At 43.6% G+C, this 18,091-nt stretch overlaps 1 pseudogene; it reads left to right on the top strand.

The window, feature by feature from the left end:
• LOC129811152 (pre-mRNA 3'-end-processing factor FIP1-like) overlaps positions 1-15,370 on the top strand; it is a 35,461-nt pseudogene extending 20,091 nt beyond the window's left edge.
• The last annotated feature ends 2,721 nt before the right edge of the window (positions 15,371-18,091 follow it).

The raw sequence follows: 18,091 nt of genomic DNA, 5'->3' as shown, positions 1-18,091 counted from the left end.
TGTGTGTGTTTTTTCAAAGGGCAGTTTGTGTGTCGCGCCCAGACATGAAAGCTTCTAGTATAAAATAGTGGGGCCATGAGAAGTGCACTCAGGCATTTGACTGGGGATGGTTTTATTAATGTTAGAGGAACGTTTGATTCTGTTGTTGTGACATTCTGACACCTCTCCAAAATAGGTTATGCATGTTTCAAGTTTCTCTGTCTTAAACAGAATTCTCCTAAAGACGATAAAGCCTAAGAAATTAACATGTTGTGGCAGATTGAGTGTCAGCTTGCATGCTTTTTGAGCACATGTAATGTAATTATTCACCGATACACATCGATCCCCGATTCAAGTGTTTGAGATACAAGTGCATCGGTCCCTGGACACGATCCAAATGTAGCACGAGTCGGTCAGAAAATGGATTCAAACATTATGAATTGCCAGTTCACTATTTTATTTTGTTCATGTTACATAATTTTTACCTTCCAAAAATAACTCTCATCTTTTGTGACAACTGATGCCTTCTCTACTTCAGGGTCAAACTGCTGGTAACTGTCTTGACAGTCATTGATCTTGACAGTTATTTTGCCTGCTGAACAACCAAGGCAGTAGCCTAGTCAAACTTGCACTGTGCCCAGCTTCGCACGCTGACTAATGTATGCGGCCTGTTTTCTGATCTTGCACATCTGCATGACACCTTCCACGTTCACATGCTAAAATGACTTGATTGATATTAGGCTTTATTAGTTGAGTGACAACCTATGTAATTTGCTAGGTATCGTTATCTATGAGCTGTTGACATTTTTTTACAGGAATAAAAGTAAGCTATCGGAGACACAACTCTCATCTGGCTCTACTTTTTGAATGGGTTTACAATTGTTACAATTTTTTTTTGTTCAGGTTCAGCATCAGCAAATGTTTTGGTAGTTTTGCTTTAAACAATCAGTGCATATGGCAATTTTTAGATAAACAGGGTAAAGTTGATCATTTCATAACGAGGACAGCAATCATTTTTGGGAGGCGCACCGCATGGTCAAAGCAAGAGGTGAAGAGAAGATCACTATGTAAAAACGGTCAAAACCATTCGATTTAGAGATGTGGTGTGAAATCCTTGTGCTACATCCCCCCCCGTATGGTTGGTAGAGAATGGCGCTTGCACCGCCAGGATTGTGGGTTTGAGTCCCAGGGCCACCCATACATAAAATGTATGCACGCATGACTGTGAATCGCTTTAGATAAAAGCATCTGGTAAATGGCATAGATTATTACACCATAGACATACATAATTTACACACACACACACAAATACACACTCAGACAGATCCAGCTCAGAGAGGCCCAGCTCATGAGCTCCATCAGTAGATTTTAATTTAAAATGGAAAATGATTGTGTTTATGCAACAATTATTAGAGCATCGTATCACATCGAACCGAATCGCATCGATTGAATCTCTAATCAAACCGAATCGCACTGAATCGTTTCAAACTAAAACATATATAAAGGATAAAGGAGTTGATCGTGGACTACAGGAAAAGGTGGGCCGAACAGGCCCCCATTAACATCGACAGGGCTGTAGTGGAGTGGGTCGAGAGTTTCAAGTTCCTTGGTGTCCACATCAACAAACAACTATCATGGTCCAAATACACCAAGACAGTCGTGAAGAGAGCACGCAACACCTTTTCCCCCTCAGGAGACTGAAAAGATTTGGCATGGGTCCCCAGACCCTCAAATGCTTCTACAGCTGCACCATCGAGAGCATACTGACAGGTTGCATCAACGCCTGGAATGGCAACTGCTCGGCATCTGACCGTAAAGCACTACAGAGGGTAGTGCGTATGGCTCAGTACATCACTGGGGCCGAGCTTACTGCCATCCAGGACCTATATAATAGGCGATGTCAGAGGAAAGCCCCACAAAATGTCAGAGACTCCAGTCTGCTACCGCATGGCAAGCGGTACCGGAGCGCCAAGTCTATGAACAAAAGGCTCCTTTAAAGCTTCTACCCCGAAGCCATAAGACTGCTGAACAATTAATCAAATCAAATGGCCACTGGACTATTTACATTGACACCCACCCCCTCCATTTGTTTTTAACACTGCTGCTACTCGCTGTTTATTATCTGTGCATAGTCACTTCATCCCTACTCACATGTACAAATTACCTCGACTAACCTGTACCCCCACACATTGACTCGGTACCGGTATCCCTTATATATAGCCTCGTTATTGTTATTTTATTGTTCCTGTATCGGAGCCCATGTATCTAGATACGTATCGAATTGCCTTGAAAGGGAAAGAAGCACATTCACAAATCAATGTAGTCCCATTATTGGCTCATGAGTAGTGCAGTTGTTGGCCTCAAGCAGTGATATGTCCAATGACCTCGGATTAAAAAAAGCCATCTGAGGTCACAAACTGCCTGTACTTTCGTGTTGTTGTGTGTGTGGCTCTTTCAAAAGATTGGATTTTCTGAGGTGGGAGTAAGTGTTTCCAATTGTACATTAGGCCTACTCTATGAACCTGCTGCCATAGTGACTGACTGTGTGTGTTCTGCTGAAGAGTGGAGGGATAATGTTGTTTTAACTGATATTATTATGACTGTGTCTGTGCGTGTCTACGTGCCTTCCAGGGATCCCCATCAATGTTCCTCCACCTGGTAAGCATTTCTTCTGTGATGGAAACAGATGTTGGCTCTAGTCTACACTGGATGTTGTGCATGGTAGATGTTGGCATGGTTGTTGTCTTGATGCCTTGATGGCTTGATCCTAACATACTGAATGTTTTGTGAAAACTCACACACACAGTTGGTGATCAATAATACTTTTAAGTTACTATCGTGAGAAGAGGGGAATTGGAAATGTGTAATGCCTATGAGAAATGACGTTGATGCAATATTTAACAATATTGTGATGATTCTGGTCCAATGCGGTCGGCAATGTCATGACGTTGCCCTGTTGTATGAGGGTTATGACCCCCATAAATACCTTTCCCCCTTTTCTCTCCACTCTACAGATTGAACTCTTGGAAAGCCCTTTGTTAACATAGAGCGAGTATGGTAATATCAAAAAGTTGGGGAATGGTACAATATTTCTGTAATCCAACCAGTTGAAAGTGTCCATTGGTACTTTAAAGAATATGATGTCAGATCAGTTGGTGTCTGGGACATTACATCTGATGATAGGATGACATAAATTGTATCTTGGAAAGTATACACATTCTAGTTATCAGATTCACATGGAATTGTTGTGCAATTTAAATGTTTAAATATGAAACTATTTGTGAAAAGATTAAATGTAATTTTAGCTTCTAAATGAGAGAATTGTTTTCATAAGTAAACTATGCTCACTCAGTGGCCACGCCCAAGTGAACAGACATTGGTTGAGAACTATGAAACACGTCCTTCTCTCCCCCAATTTCAACTACAACCTAACGAAATGAACATTTAGTTCCCAATGATGTGATGACTGGTGTCCATATGTTTAAAAGGGCTAATTTCAATGTGGAGGTGATGATCACCACGCTGGAAGGATGAATTTCGACTAGACCAGACAGTATTCTGCGCTAGCTGATTATGGCAAAATGGTCTGAACTTTGAACTCTTATTCACTAAAGAAGTGATACATCCTAGAAGTCGAGTTATCAGCCGCAGCTGTAAACATACATGGCCTAGGAAAGTACAGACAATCTCCTAATAAGAAAGACAGGGTACAACGTATCCACCCTACAACACTACGATCAGACAGATTCTACAAAGGACAAGGGTGATCTCTACTGGGCAAACCAGTCTTCCATCTTCGACCCATCTATCGAAGCGCAGCTCAGTGTAAATATATATCTTGCATTTTCCTTTTCCGAATGGGCGGTTATTAGAATGCATAAGATTCTGTATTTACGTTAGCATATCTTTTCAAGGTCAGATAGAGATCCAATCTCCTTTGTCCCTCATTCTTCCCGCTCTTTCATTCAAACCCAACCCCCTTTCTTTGTGTAACTAGCCGTCATATCTGTTTCGTCTGCGAGGTACTTTTTCTTTTATGACATGATTAGTAATCGATGTATGATCCATCCTGTGTATATGTAATTCTGTGTGATTATTTAGGTATTTAGTAAATAAATAATTAAGCCAATTTTTTATTGCTGATTCAGCTTGTTAGCCAGGGTTCATGAAGATAACAAATAATTTTACGACGTTCAGATGAGACTGAATAAGGTGACGATTAATAATTGACTGCTATTGATATAAAAGATCTTCAGATCTTTTAAGAGTTAGTTTATTCGGAAGACAGCAGCTCTATAAACACTCTTCCGTGGTGCCCCAGGTTATTAACGAGTTAATTGTTGCATGGTTAAATTAAATCACGTAATCAATCAAACATTAGGTAATCGATTTGATAAAATAGCCTGTCAAATAATTTAATCAGTCAGAGACACGACAGCAATGATTACCTATCCGCAATCCGGAAAACACATTTTCTATTATCTGTTTATTGCACAGTAATCAAGACTTGATGACTGACAAACAATGTCCTCTTTCCTGCAGGCTACCCTCCTGGAGCACCCCCTCCCTCTCTGATCCCTACCTTAGACAGGTGAGTCTCTGTTCCATTCTGTCCTGTGTGTGTGTGTGTCTGTCTGTCTACAGAATGTTGGCGTTCTGACTGTCTGTACATGATGCACTACAGGGGCAGTAGGAGTAGAAGCAGGAGAAGGAGTAAAGACAGGGACAGAGAGAGAGAAGAGCGAGACCACTGCTACTCCCCAACAAGGCAAGACATAGTGAAAAAGATAGGGTAGAAAGATACAAATCAGGAGATTGATGTATGTAAAGAGATTATTGACAGTACAGTTTAAGTGATAGACAGCTACAGAGGTAGGATCTTAAATTGATCCCTCTTTTATTGCTGAGAATTTCTGTGCACCACAGGAAATGCAGATGAGCTTTGTGATTTACATAAATTAACTGAAAACCCACACTAACACATGGTTATATTAACAGTATTGAACTTTTCATGTAGCCTATTTTTGGCCAGCTAATAGCCTTATCACAGCTCAAGCAACATAATAGACGGGTTGGCGGGGTTGGCTTAGACTGTGAACAACGTGTAAACTATATTTAGTCTCCAAATGTTTATTTAAAACAATAAATATATTTGCACAATGAGCACTTGTTGTCTCTCATACATCGTTACATTTGTTGGTTAGCTAGCTAGAGAATTTTTGCCATGTTAGCATAGACATGACATCAATCAAAACACCTCAGAACAAGACATGGTATCAATAGCGAGATTCAACGAGCTGAAATGACCCACCTACGATTCCCAACATGGCAGCTTTTTCTCATGGTTGCTAGCTATCTGACCGTTCAGATCATAACAATGAACGCCTTCCGGCCACATTGATGCACACACATCATTTTCGTGACGTTGTCAGCCAACCCATATATGGACTAAAGGTTCAAATCCTGTTGCTGCAGGATTATTCTGCTGTGACAATATACACTGAGTGTACAACACATTAATAACATCTTCCTAATATTGAGTTGCACCCCCTCCCTTTTTTATCCTCAGAACAGCCTCAATTTGTCGGGGCATGGACTCTAAAAGGTATCAAAAGCATTCTACATGGATTGCTGGCCCAATGCTTCCCACAGTTTTGTCAAGTTGACTGGATGTGTTTTGGGTGGTGGACCATTCTTGATACACATGGGAAACTGTTGTCGTGTTGTTGACTATCATTAAATGTGAAGACTGTATCTTATGAAATCAATTCTCTATGTGTCATTTAATTAAACTAATCATTTAACTTTAATTAACCAGGATTCGGGGCACCGCAGGAATATGTTGTTTATAGTTTCAATTCCCGAATATAACTCTTCATATATTTTCATATCTTATCGAGTACAGTCTTGTATTAATGTATTATTATTACCTCATCAGTCATATTCTTGATACGTCACAAACCCTTGGATATCTGCACAAACCCTAGCCTAAATCATGAATCAGCGATATACAAATTGGTTCAATTATTTATTTACTAACTAACTAAACAAATCACTGAAATACATAAACAAACAATATAGTTATTGGTTACTAACACAATACATTGATAAGTCCCTAGTGGGCTAAACCAGTATGACGGCTTGGTAGACAATGGAAAGGGGTGGGACGGATAAAGAGCGGGAAAGACAAAATGGATTCCCTACACACAGTTGATAATTATATTAATTGAAATGCTATCGTTTGCACATGAACGGCCGCTTATTCGAAAATAATTGCCAAATGTATGCCCGTATGTCGTTGTTGTCTTCTCTGTTGGAATCGCCGATCCGTCTGCTGGAGAGTCAGTTCATCAGAGAGTCTCTGGTTAACTTCCCCAGAAGTCACAATGTCTTTTGTGGTTGTAGCTTTCCAGGCAGCTCTGGATAGTGTCTGTTGTAATGGATACATCAGACATACAGATGGTTGTTGCATAGATGTGTACGCGGTTGTCGGTATTCTCGTACTAGATTTACGTAATTTCCCGCTGCAGACTGGTAATTCTACATCTAGGATTTGCTCTTATTCTGTAGTGATCGATAGTCTCAGAGTTGAACCATTTCCAGCCGTGTAGCCAACACTACACACTGTCTGATCTCCTGGGCCTATGGAGTGGTAGCCATTTCAACGTGGGGCCTCCGTCCCGGCGTTGTTTGAATTCAGTTTGTAAATTTCTTAACAATTCCATCATGTAGCGACAGCTCCATATTTCTGGTCTAATGTAAATTTCTTCAGGAATGGGTTTTATACACTTCTGAAAAAAGGGCGGTCCATGATGCCGACGTAATGTCTCACATGGGCGTGGCTACTGATTTGGTTAAAGCTTCATATGGAAACCCATACTCTCATTTAGAAGGCTAACATCACATTTCATCTTTTCACAAATAGTTTCATATGTACTCATATACGTTTCACAACATTTAGATAGATGTAAACCCCATAATTGAGAAGTGGACACAACCAAAGACACATTAATGTCTGTTTCCTCTCCTTTATGAAATCACCAAATGAAACAAACTCGACATGACTGTCCCTTAAGTGTCCACGGACCACTCCCACATTCTCAAAAATATTGTTTACTTATTCAAACTTTTGATGTCCAAGGGTCTCTCTGTGGTCCACAGTTTACATTCCAACTCGAACACTACAGAGCATAGAGGCAGCGTATTTTATGACCGACCATTAAACAGCCGACTTCCCGCTCTCCCCCTCTACAAGAGAGAGCACGCTGTAGAGTGGACCTAGTGTAACCTGATCCATCAGATCGTCAAAGAAGAGTTATGACACTGTTGAGCGTGAAAAACCCACCAGCGTTGCAGTTCTTGACACATTCAGACCGACAAGCTTGGCACCTACCAGCATACGCCGTTCAAAGGAACTTAAAAAAAAGTTAAAATCCTTAAGGGGATCATAGTTTCACCTTGACTCTGGTCAGTCTATGTCATGTTGTTCTTTAATGTTTTGTACACTCAGTGTAGGTCAAATTATGATCCTAAATCAGTAGCATTGATTGACTGACAGGGATAAACGTTGAGGTAAGTATTGTCTGGAGCCATGTGATGTGTCCAGCCTGTCCCACAGACAGAGGGAACATTTTAATACTTTATTTGGCTCCTTTTTTTTAATTTGCTGACGCCAGGCACCGTTCATTGTGCTCCATCCCTGACCTTGTAGTTGGATGAGTGGCCAAATAAGGCAGTTAAACCAGGAGAGTAGTCTCCTGTTTGTGACTGGAGTCTCCTGTTTATCAGTTACTATCCAACGCATCCCTCCGTCCCTCCCTTGTTCCCACTCCCTCCTTAACAAAACATTGCCGAAGTCACAACCTCTCTGCATATTCCCACCACAGCTCAGCTTGGATTTAAACCACTTAGATCACCACAGGGCCGCGTTCTGCTGTAGGCTCAGGCTCTCTGGAGGTTCCTACATGGGCTAATTGCATCGTTGCCTTTTATTCTGTTGCTTTATTTATTTTGGATGGTGGATCTATCTACCCACTGTGGATTTAGTGATTTCTCTTTCTTCTTTCTTCTATTTTTTCTTAGTCTGTCTCTCCTGCTTCCTGGCTGTCTGTTTTTCAGTCTTTCTCTTCTTCTAAATAAAAATGTTCCCCTTTCCCCTAATTTGCTGTATCTATCTGTGTCTGAATTCAATCACCACTCACCAGTTTCCAGTCTAAAGCATGGTTCCTCTCACATCTCTGTCCTCTGCCAAATCGTCTCATCCTTCAAGGGCTTTCCGTTTGTCTGAACTCTGCCAGCCATCTCTACTCGCACTTATGAATAATTTCCTCTTTTACCATTACTTCAAATGTCTCTATTTCGTACTGATACACACACACACACACACACACACACGCACACGCACACGCACACGCACACGCACACGCACACACACACACACACACACACACACATATATACAGTATACTCACTCCTGACTTTAATATTGTGTGGAATATTAGGAACAGCAGGTAGTTCTGGCATGGTCCTGAGCTTTGCTCCTTCAGCCAGTGACTTTGAGGCCCAGGGAGAGGATCAGACCACACTTCACTCCTCTCAGGGGATGGGATTCCCTCAAAACTCCTCAGCATTCGTCAGTACTTCCACACCAATATGCAAGGCACCATCCAGTTTGATGGGTCCACTTCAGACCCCTTAAAAATCTGTGGAGGAGTTAAGCATGGATGTGTGCTGGCACCCATCTTGTTTCAGGATATTCTTTTCCCTCATCCTCTGGCACGCCTTTGGAACATGTACTGAGGGAGTTTACCTACATACAAGAATGGACAGGAAACTATTAAATCTTGCTCGCTTAAAAGCTAAAACAACAAACAAAGCTAAAACAAAAGGGACATTCTTTTTGCAGACGACGATCGGATGGACATCGGACAAATTCCGAAGGACATTCCCTATGCAGAATTGTCTTCTGGAGGGAGACCAACGGGCTGCTCACAGCTGCGCTATATAGATGTCTGCAAGCAAGACCTCAAGTCCTTTGTCATCAACATTGATATCTGGGAAGATGCCGCCCAGGACCGTTTCCACTGGCAGCAGGCACTTCGCAACGGGCTGCTGACAAGCAAAACAACCCTGGCTCAACACCGAGAAGCAAAGGCAAAAGAACATCAGGTCACCACCACGACATCTACAACATCCGGGCCGGCCTACAAATGTGACAACTGTGGCCGAGTCTGCCTCGCACAGAATGGACTTCACAGCCACAGCAGATGCTGCGCTAAGACCTAACCCCTCAAGGCACAATGAATCTATGGTCTCCCGAGACTGTAATGCTGACGATGTTGATCCCACATACTGAGCCCTACTTCTCTCTCTTCTCTGAGGGCCAATGGCCATGGAACCCCAATTGGTCCTCTCTGACCCATTCCTCCTCCTTCGGACTCATCAGCCACAGAGGAATGTACCTCCTCACTCCGTGTTTCTGTACTGCACTCTGTTTTGTACTCCTCTATGACAGTCTGCCTCTAAAGGCACTACAGTTCCTGCATACTGTAGATTGAGTTTTAATTAATTAACATTTTATGGTGATTATATGCTGGGGCCAGAGGTAGAGTGGTGCGTGGCAGTCCTACGCACTGATTAACCATTAAAAACTGTCCACAGTAATGATCCCCAGCTGTAAGGGCCATAGCCAACTCATCCTGCATATATCCATTCACAAATAGACCCATCCATCAGCCTTCTACCACTGGTCCTCATTTACAAGTCGTTCCACAGAGAGAAGCTGGCCAGGCCTGAAAGAGGGAACAGACGGGAGGTTGGGCACCATCTCTGCCAGAGTATTTATAGATACGTGTGTTTGGACACACACCTGGTGGGAAGCAGTCCTCTTGGACAGGCCTCGAACACCCACTTCACCTTCAGCCTGTACTGAAGTTTTTAGTTTGAACTAAGCGGGAATGGCGCCAGGCCGTGGCGGTGCGGATGGGCAGAGGACCCTGCCAATAGCAGTAATACACTCCCGCCTCCTCATCCCTGGTTGGCAGGCATGTGCTGCGCCTTGACAACGAGCCAGTCACATCAAACAGGAGGGAAATGGAACTCTGAATTTGGAAAAGCTCTTTGATCATTTAAGTTACCAGACCCTTACCTTCTTTTCTTTTTTTTACACCTTAAGTTTATTCGCCTTTCTTGTATCGCACATTAAAAGGAATGACTTCCTGCGTTGTGTGTTCTGACTGCCAAAGGCTGACTGGCTACTCTCAGTCCAATTGTTAGACTCTATTTGTTCTTAATTTATCTATGAGGTGAATGTTTGCCTCAAGTTTTCCATATGTGTTGTAGAATGTGTGAGCGAGCCACTATTCGGCCACGTGTGGTGTCAACCAGAGGATTGAGGGGTGAACTGAACATAAGGTCTACGTGGCCTATTAGACCATTGGACAACAACATCCTAGACCAACTCCAGCCATCAAGGAGCACCACAATCCTGTTTTTAATTTCCGAAGGAACGTTCAACTGTATACTGTAGCAATTATTCTGCTGTTATGTCCGTCCAGGTTTAAAATAGATACAGTACTGAATTATCAAAAGATGAGGATGAAAAGTCTAATCAGAGGCACATGAGAATATAAATGTGTTCCTCCTAGAGTGGACTGGGTGTTGTGTGCTCTGGTTTGTGTGGTTGTTTGTGTGTAGATGTGTGTGTGATTATGATATGTGACCTTCTCCCTACTAGTGGATGCTCTGAAGGCTATGATGGTCGCTTAGCTCCACTGTACCCCACCTTCCCTTCAGGTAGCCTCTCCTAGAGTACAGAGAGTGGAAATTATAGAGGATTTCACATTCACATCTAGCAGTGTGAATTCTGGTTTAGGAAGGCCACCAAAAATTCTGAGATTTCCATACCAAACTACAACATTTTCCATCAAGATAGAACTGCCAAAGGGGGAGGAGTTTTAATCTACTGCAGAGATAGCCTGCAAAGTTCTGTCATACTTTCCAGGTCTATGCCCAAACAGTTCGAGCTTCTAATTAAAAAAATGAATCTCTCCAGAAATAAGTCTCTCCCTGTTGCCGCCTGTTATAGACCCCCCTCACCCCTCAGACACCATATGTGAATTGATTGCCCCCCATCTATCTTCAGAGTTTGTTCTGTTAGGTGACCTAACTGGGATATGCTTAACACCCCAGCAGTCTTACAATCTAAGATAGATGCCCTCAATCTCACACAAATTATCAAGGAAACCACCAGGTACAACACTAAATCCGTAAACATGGGCACCCTCATAAGTATTATCCTGACCAACTTGTCCTCCAAATACACCTCTGCTGTTTTCAATCAGGATCTCAGCGATCACTGCCTCATTGCCTGCATCCGCTATGGATCCGCGATCAAACGGCCACCCCTCATCACTGTCAAATGCTCCATAATACACTTCTGCGAGCAGGCCTTTCTAAACGACCTGGCCCGGGTATCCTGGAAGGATATTGACCTCATCCCGTCGGTAGAGGATGCCTGGTCGTTCTTTAAAAGTAAATTCCTCACCATCTTAAATAAGCATGCCCCTTTAATTTTTTTTTTTTAACTAAGAACAGATATAGCCCTTGGTTCACTCTAGACCTGACTGCCCTCAACCAGCACAAAACAATCCTGTGGCGGACTGCACTAGCATCGAATAGTCCCCGCGAGATGCAACTTTTCAGGGAAGTCAGGAACCAATACACGCAGTCAGTCAGGAAAACAAAGGCTAGCTTTTTCAAACAGAAATTTGCATCCTGTAGCTCTAATTCCAAAAAGTTTTGGGACACCGTAAAGTCCATGGAGAATAAGAGCACCTCCTCCCAGCTGCCCACTGCACTGCGGCTAGGAAACACTGACACCACAGATAAATCCACGATAATCGAGAATTCCAATAAGCATTTCTCTACGGTTGGCCATGTTTTCCTCCTGGCTACCCCGGGCCAACAGCTCCGCACCCCACGCAGCTACTTGCACAAGCCTCCCCAGCTTCTCCTTCACCCAAATCCAGATAGCAGATGTTCTGAAAGAGCTACAAAACCTGGACCTGTACAAATCAGCTGGGCTAGACATTCTGGACACTCTCTTTCTAAAATGATCCGCCGCCCTTGTTGCAACCTCTACCAGTCTGTTCAATCTCTCTTTCGTATCGTCCCAGATCCCTAAAGATTGGAAAGCTGCCGTGGTCATCCCCCTCTTCAAAGGGGGTTACACTCTAGACCCAAACTGTTACAGACCTATATCCATCCTGCCCTGCCTTTCTTAAGTCTTCGAAAGCCAAGTTAATAAACAGATCACTGACCATTTCGAATCCCACCGTACCTTCTCCGCTGTGCAATCCGGTTTCCGAGCTGGTCACGGGTGCACCTCAGCAATGCTCAAGGTATTAAACGATATCATAACCACCATCGGTAAAAGACAGTACTGTGCAGCCGTCTTCATCGACCTGGCCAAGGCTTTTGACTCTGTCAATCACCGCATTCTTATCGGCAGACTCAACAGCCTTGGTTTCTCAAATGACTGCCTCGCCTGGTTCACCAACTACTTCTCAGATAGAGTTCAGTGTGTCAAATCGGAGGGCCTGTTGTCCGGGACCTCTGGTAGTCTCTATGGGGGTACCACAGGTTTCAATTCTCAGGCCAACTCTTTTCTCTGTAAATATCAACGATGTCGCTCTTGCTGCGGGTGATTCCCTGATCCACCTCTACGCAGACGACACCATTCTGTATACATCTGCCTCTTCTTTGGACACTGTGTTAACAAACCTCCAAACGAGCTTCAATGCCATACAACACTCCTTCCGTGGCCTCAAACTGCTCTTAAACGCTAGTAAAACTAAATGCATGCTTTTCAACCGATTGCTGCCCACACCCGCCCGCCCGACCAGCATCACTACTCTGAACGGTTCTGACTTAGAATATATGGACAACTACAAATACCTAGGTGTCTGGCTAGACTCTAAACTCTCCTTTCAGACTCATATTAAGCATCTCCAATCCAAAATGAAATCTAGAATCGGCTTCCTATTTCACAGCAAAGACTCCTTCACTCACGCCGCCAAACATACCCTTGTAAAACTGACTCCAACACTCCAACACTCTACCTCCAACACTCTACTCAGCAAACTGGATGCAGTCGATCACAGTGCCATCCGTTTTGTCACCAAAGCCTCTTATACCACCCACCACTGCGACCTGTATGCTCTCGTTGGCTGGCCCTTGCTTCATATTTGTCGCCAAGTCTTTGCTAGGTAAAGCTCCGCCTTATCCCAGCTCACTGGTCACGATAAAAACACCCACCCATAGCATGTGCTCCAACAGGTATATCTCACTGGTCATCCCCAAAGCCAACACCTCTTTGGCCGCCTTTCCTTCCAGTTCTCTGCTGCCAATGACTGAAACGAGTTGCAAAAATCACTGAAGTTGGAGACTTATATCTCCCTCACTAACTTTAAACATCAGCTATCTGAGCAGCTAACCGATCACTGCAGCTGTACCCTGCCCATCTGTAAATAGCCCATCCAATCTACCTACCTCATCCCCATATTGTTTTTATTAACTTCTTGCTCTTTTGCACACCAGTATTTCTACCTGCACATCATCACCTGCAAATCGATCACTCCAGTGTTTCTTTGCTAAATTGTAATTACTTCGCTACTATGGCCTATTTATTGCCTTACCTCCTCATGCCATTTGCACACATTGTATATAGACTTTTTTTCTGTTGTGTTATTGACTGTACGTTTGTTTATTCCATGTGTAACTCTGTGTTGTTGTTTGTGTCGCACTGCTTTGCTTTATCTTGGCCAGGTCGTAGTTGTAAATGAGAACTTGTTCTCAACTGACTTACCTGGTTAAATAAAGGTGAAATCCTTTTTTTTTAAATAAAATAGAGCTGAGAAAGAGAAGGAACTATTACAAATGATATTTCAACAAATGATATTTCAACAAATGATATTGACCTTTAACTCAACAGTTCTGTGCAGAATATAGCATGAGCAAAGATGCCTATTTGTAATACAGACATTTTCACAACCTCAACAACACTAATGGCAAAGATGTAAAGGTCAATGTGTTACCAGTGATGCCTCTGGAGCTATGTGTTATAATGAGACATTAGGAGGTTACTTCAGTGGAATAACCCGCACTCAGTCATTCACACTATTTCCTGCTTTCCTGCTTTCTCTGACATTTTTCCCAACTTTCATGGGACTTGGGAAATGAGGATATTTATTTCATAAGAAAATTGGCCAAAACATCTTGAGCTGTGTGTTAGGTGTAAGGGAAGGGTCTGAGATGTTTTGTCATGTTGAAAAAATACTCAGAAGTCTGCTAAATAATTTGAACACAACATTGATTTGTTCCCTTTCCCTGCTACAGTGGGCCCAGCTACCTGTTCTAAATATGCTGTTTGAGTTAGATTGGGGTGTTTGTGCCTCTGCTGTGTGTCCTAAATATGCTGTTTGAAAGATTTTGATTAAAATTTGTTTTGATGAAGCACTACACTCTGAAGTTACATTGTTCATTTATTGAGCTTTCATTGTTAAGTTTCCTCGCAGAAAGTTAAAATGGCTCATAAAGCTGTCCTCACTGCATAATGACTTCTAGATTTTTTTTATTTTTATTTTTTATTTTTATTTTACCGTTATTTTACCAGGTAAGTTGACTGAGAACACGTTCTCATTTGCAGCAACGACCTGGGGAATAGTTACAGGGGAGAGGAGGGGGATGAATGAGCCAATTGTAAACTGGGATTATTAGGTGACCATGATGGTTTGAGGGCCAGATTGGGAATTTAGCCAGGACACCGGGGTTAACACCCCTACTCTTACGATAAGTGCCATGGGATCTTTAATGACCTCAGAGAGTCAGGACACCCGTTTAACGTCCCATCCGAAAGACGGCACCCTACACAGGGCAGTGTCCCCAATGCCCTGGGGCATTGGGATATTTTTTTTTAGACCAGAGGAAAGAGTGCCTCCTACTGGCCCTCCAGCACCACTTCCAGCAGCATCTGGTCTCCCATCCAGGGCCTGACCAGGACCAACCCTGCTTAGCTTCAGAAGCAAGCCAGTAGTGGTATGCAGGGTGGTATGCTAGATAAGTCATTGTCATTTTTTTTCACATTTTTATTGGAGGCTGAACACTCATGTGCAGGTGAATAATTGAATCAGCTGACTGGCTCGCCTTTTGCCCCTCAGGTGTGTTTCCTCCTCCTCCTCCCCCGGGTCTGGGGGAGGAGGCCTGGGAATACTATGCACGGCAGGATAGCGAGTGAGAGCGCCACAAGGAAAGAGCCAAAACCAGAGAACACGGACATTAGAAAGAAAGGGAGAGGGAGCACAGCCCTTCTTTCCAGGCTGTCAACAGGTGAGTGATAATCTGAGAAGGATTACCTCAGTATTGGCACTAGGACTCTTTATGGAAACACCATGATACTAATGCAATTTAAGTGCTTGTTATCATGAAATACAGTGGGGCAAAAAAGTATTTAGTCAGCCACCAATTGTGCAAGTTCTCCCACTTAAAAAGATGAGAGAGGCCTGTAATTTTCATCATAGGTACACTTCAACTATGACAGACAAAAACAGTCAAACAGTCACACTCCAAACTCCACTATGGCCAAGACCAAAGAGCTGTCAAGGACACCAGAAACAAAATTGTAGACCTGCACCAGGCTGGGAAGACTGAATCTGCAATAGGTAAGCAGCTTGGTTTGAAGAAATCAACTGTGGGAGCAATTACTAGGAAATGGAAGACATACAAGACCACTGATAATCTCCCTCGATCTGGGGCTCCACGCAAGATCTCACCCCGTGGGGTCAAAATGATCACAAGAACGGTGAGCAAAAATCCCAGAACCACACGGGGGGACCTAGTGAATGACCTGCAGAGAGCTGGGACCAAAGTAACAAAGCCTACCATCAGTAACACACTACGCCGCCAGGGACTCAAATCCTGCAGTGCCAGACGTGTCCCCCTGCTTAAGCCAGTACATGTCCAGGCCCGTCTGAAGTTTGCTAGAGAGCATTTGGATGATCCAGAAGAAGATTGGGAGAATGTCATATGGTCAGATGAAACCAAAATAGAACTTTTTGGTAAAAACTCAACTCGTCGTGTTTGGAGGACAAAGAATGCTGAGTTGCATCCACAGAACACCATACCTACTGTGAAGCATGGGGGTGGAAACATCATGCTTTGGGGCTGTTTTTCTGCAAAGGGACCAGGACGACTGATCCGTGTAAAGGACAGAATGAATGGGGCCATGTATCGTGAGATTTTGAGTGAAAACCTCCTTCCATCAGCAAGGGGATTGAAGATGAAACGTGGCTGGGTCTTTCAGCATGACAATGATACCAAACACACCGCCCGGGCAACGAAGGAGTGGCTTCGTAAGAACCATTTCAAGGTCCTGGAGTGGCCTAGCCAGTCTCCAGATCTCAACTCCATAGAAAATCTTTGGAGGGAGTTGAAAGTCCGTGTTGCCCAGCAACAGCCCCAAAACATCATTGCTCTAGAGGAGATCTGCATGGAGGAATGGGCCAAAATACCAGCAACAGTGTGTGAAAACCTTGTGAAGACTTACAGAAAACGTTTGACCTCTATCATTGCCAACAAAGGGTTAATAACAAAGTATTGAGATAAACTTTTGTTATTGACCAAATACTTATTTTCCACCATAATTTGCAAATAAATTCATAAAAAACCCTACAATGTGATTTTCTGGAAAAATAATTCTCATTTTGTCTGTCATAGTTGAAGTGTACCTATGATGAAAATTACAGGCCTCTCATCTTTTTAAGTGGGAGAACTTGCACAATTGGTGGCTGACTAAATACCTTTTTGCCCCACTGTATATGTTAATCAATTATCTACACTTTACTCTTTTGCCCTCTCTGTCTCAAGTTTTCTCCTTAGTAAACACTTAATTCTTCACTCTCTCTCTGTCCTCCCTATGGGCCCCTCTCTCTCATCCTCTCACCACACACTCCATTGACTCCACTGTGGGACAGTGCAGAGTGCCGACCGGTCTGAGCTGATCTAGTCCTGCCAGCTAAAATACTGTAGGCTGCTGGGTGCTGAAGTACTGTATGTGCTGGTCCATTTTACCAGTCTGGCCTGGCATTCCCTCACACATGTGCAGCAGGCAGAGAGAAAGCGACAGCAGAGGAGGGAGCGAGAGAAGGGAAATCAGAGGAGAAGGAAAGAGAGAATAGACAGGAGAGGAACACTGTCTGCAGTCCTCTAGACTAGAGGGGTGTCAGGTGCTAGTGTTGGGGAAGTGGAGGGGAGGTGCAGGGGTGTTGTACTGGCTCTGGCACTGCGGTAGGAGTTGGGTAGTGGGTGGAACCCCTGGTTGTCTGCTCTAGAGCTGCTGCCGCCACAGGGGGCAGAATAGAGCTGGGAAAGAGAAGGAACTATAACAAAACACACAGGCTGTCTGGTGTTGAGGGGCCAGCAAGAGGAATGGGTAGAGATGGAGAGATAACAACACATTCAGTCAGTGAAGGAGCTGCAGAGAGCAATATAGAGAAAGTTATATTCTTTCAACCAAATGTCCCAGTGTTTTCCAGTAGATCTGTGCAGCGTCTCTGCTGCTCTCTTATAGACGAGCCCCGTCTGTCTTCTCTGTACTAGAGCTCTCTGCTGATGACCAGCACCCATGTGATCCAAACACATGTGCCATGCACAAACACACACCGTACAGTACACACACAGTATGGCTCACACACAACGTACACACACAGTAGGGCTCACACACACCGTACAGTACACACACAGTAGGGCTCACACACACCGTACACACACAGAAGGGCTGGGATGATACCAGTATCGCATTATTTCTTCCATGGCAAAAATGAAAACACAAAGCAGATATCATGGCACAGATGCAGACACAGAAGGCAGATGGTTGGAGTATTACAATGTTTATTAATCCAAAGGAGTAGGCAAGAGAATGGTTGTGGACAGGCAAAAAGGTCAAAACCAGATCAGAGTCCAATGGGTACCGAAGGGCAGGCAGAATCAAGGTCAGGGCAGGCAGGATGATCAGGCAGGCGGGAAAGTAGTCCAGAGCCAGGCAGGGGTCAGAACC

Source organism: Salvelinus fontinalis, chromosome 14, assembly GCF_029448725.1.
Source record: "Salvelinus fontinalis isolate EN_2023a chromosome 14, ASM2944872v1, whole genome shotgun sequence".
Taxonomy (NCBI): domain Eukaryota; kingdom Metazoa; phylum Chordata; class Actinopteri; order Salmoniformes; family Salmonidae; genus Salvelinus; species Salvelinus fontinalis.
Note: the sequence above shows the minus strand (reverse complement) of the source record. Positions and strands in the feature narration are given on the sequence as shown.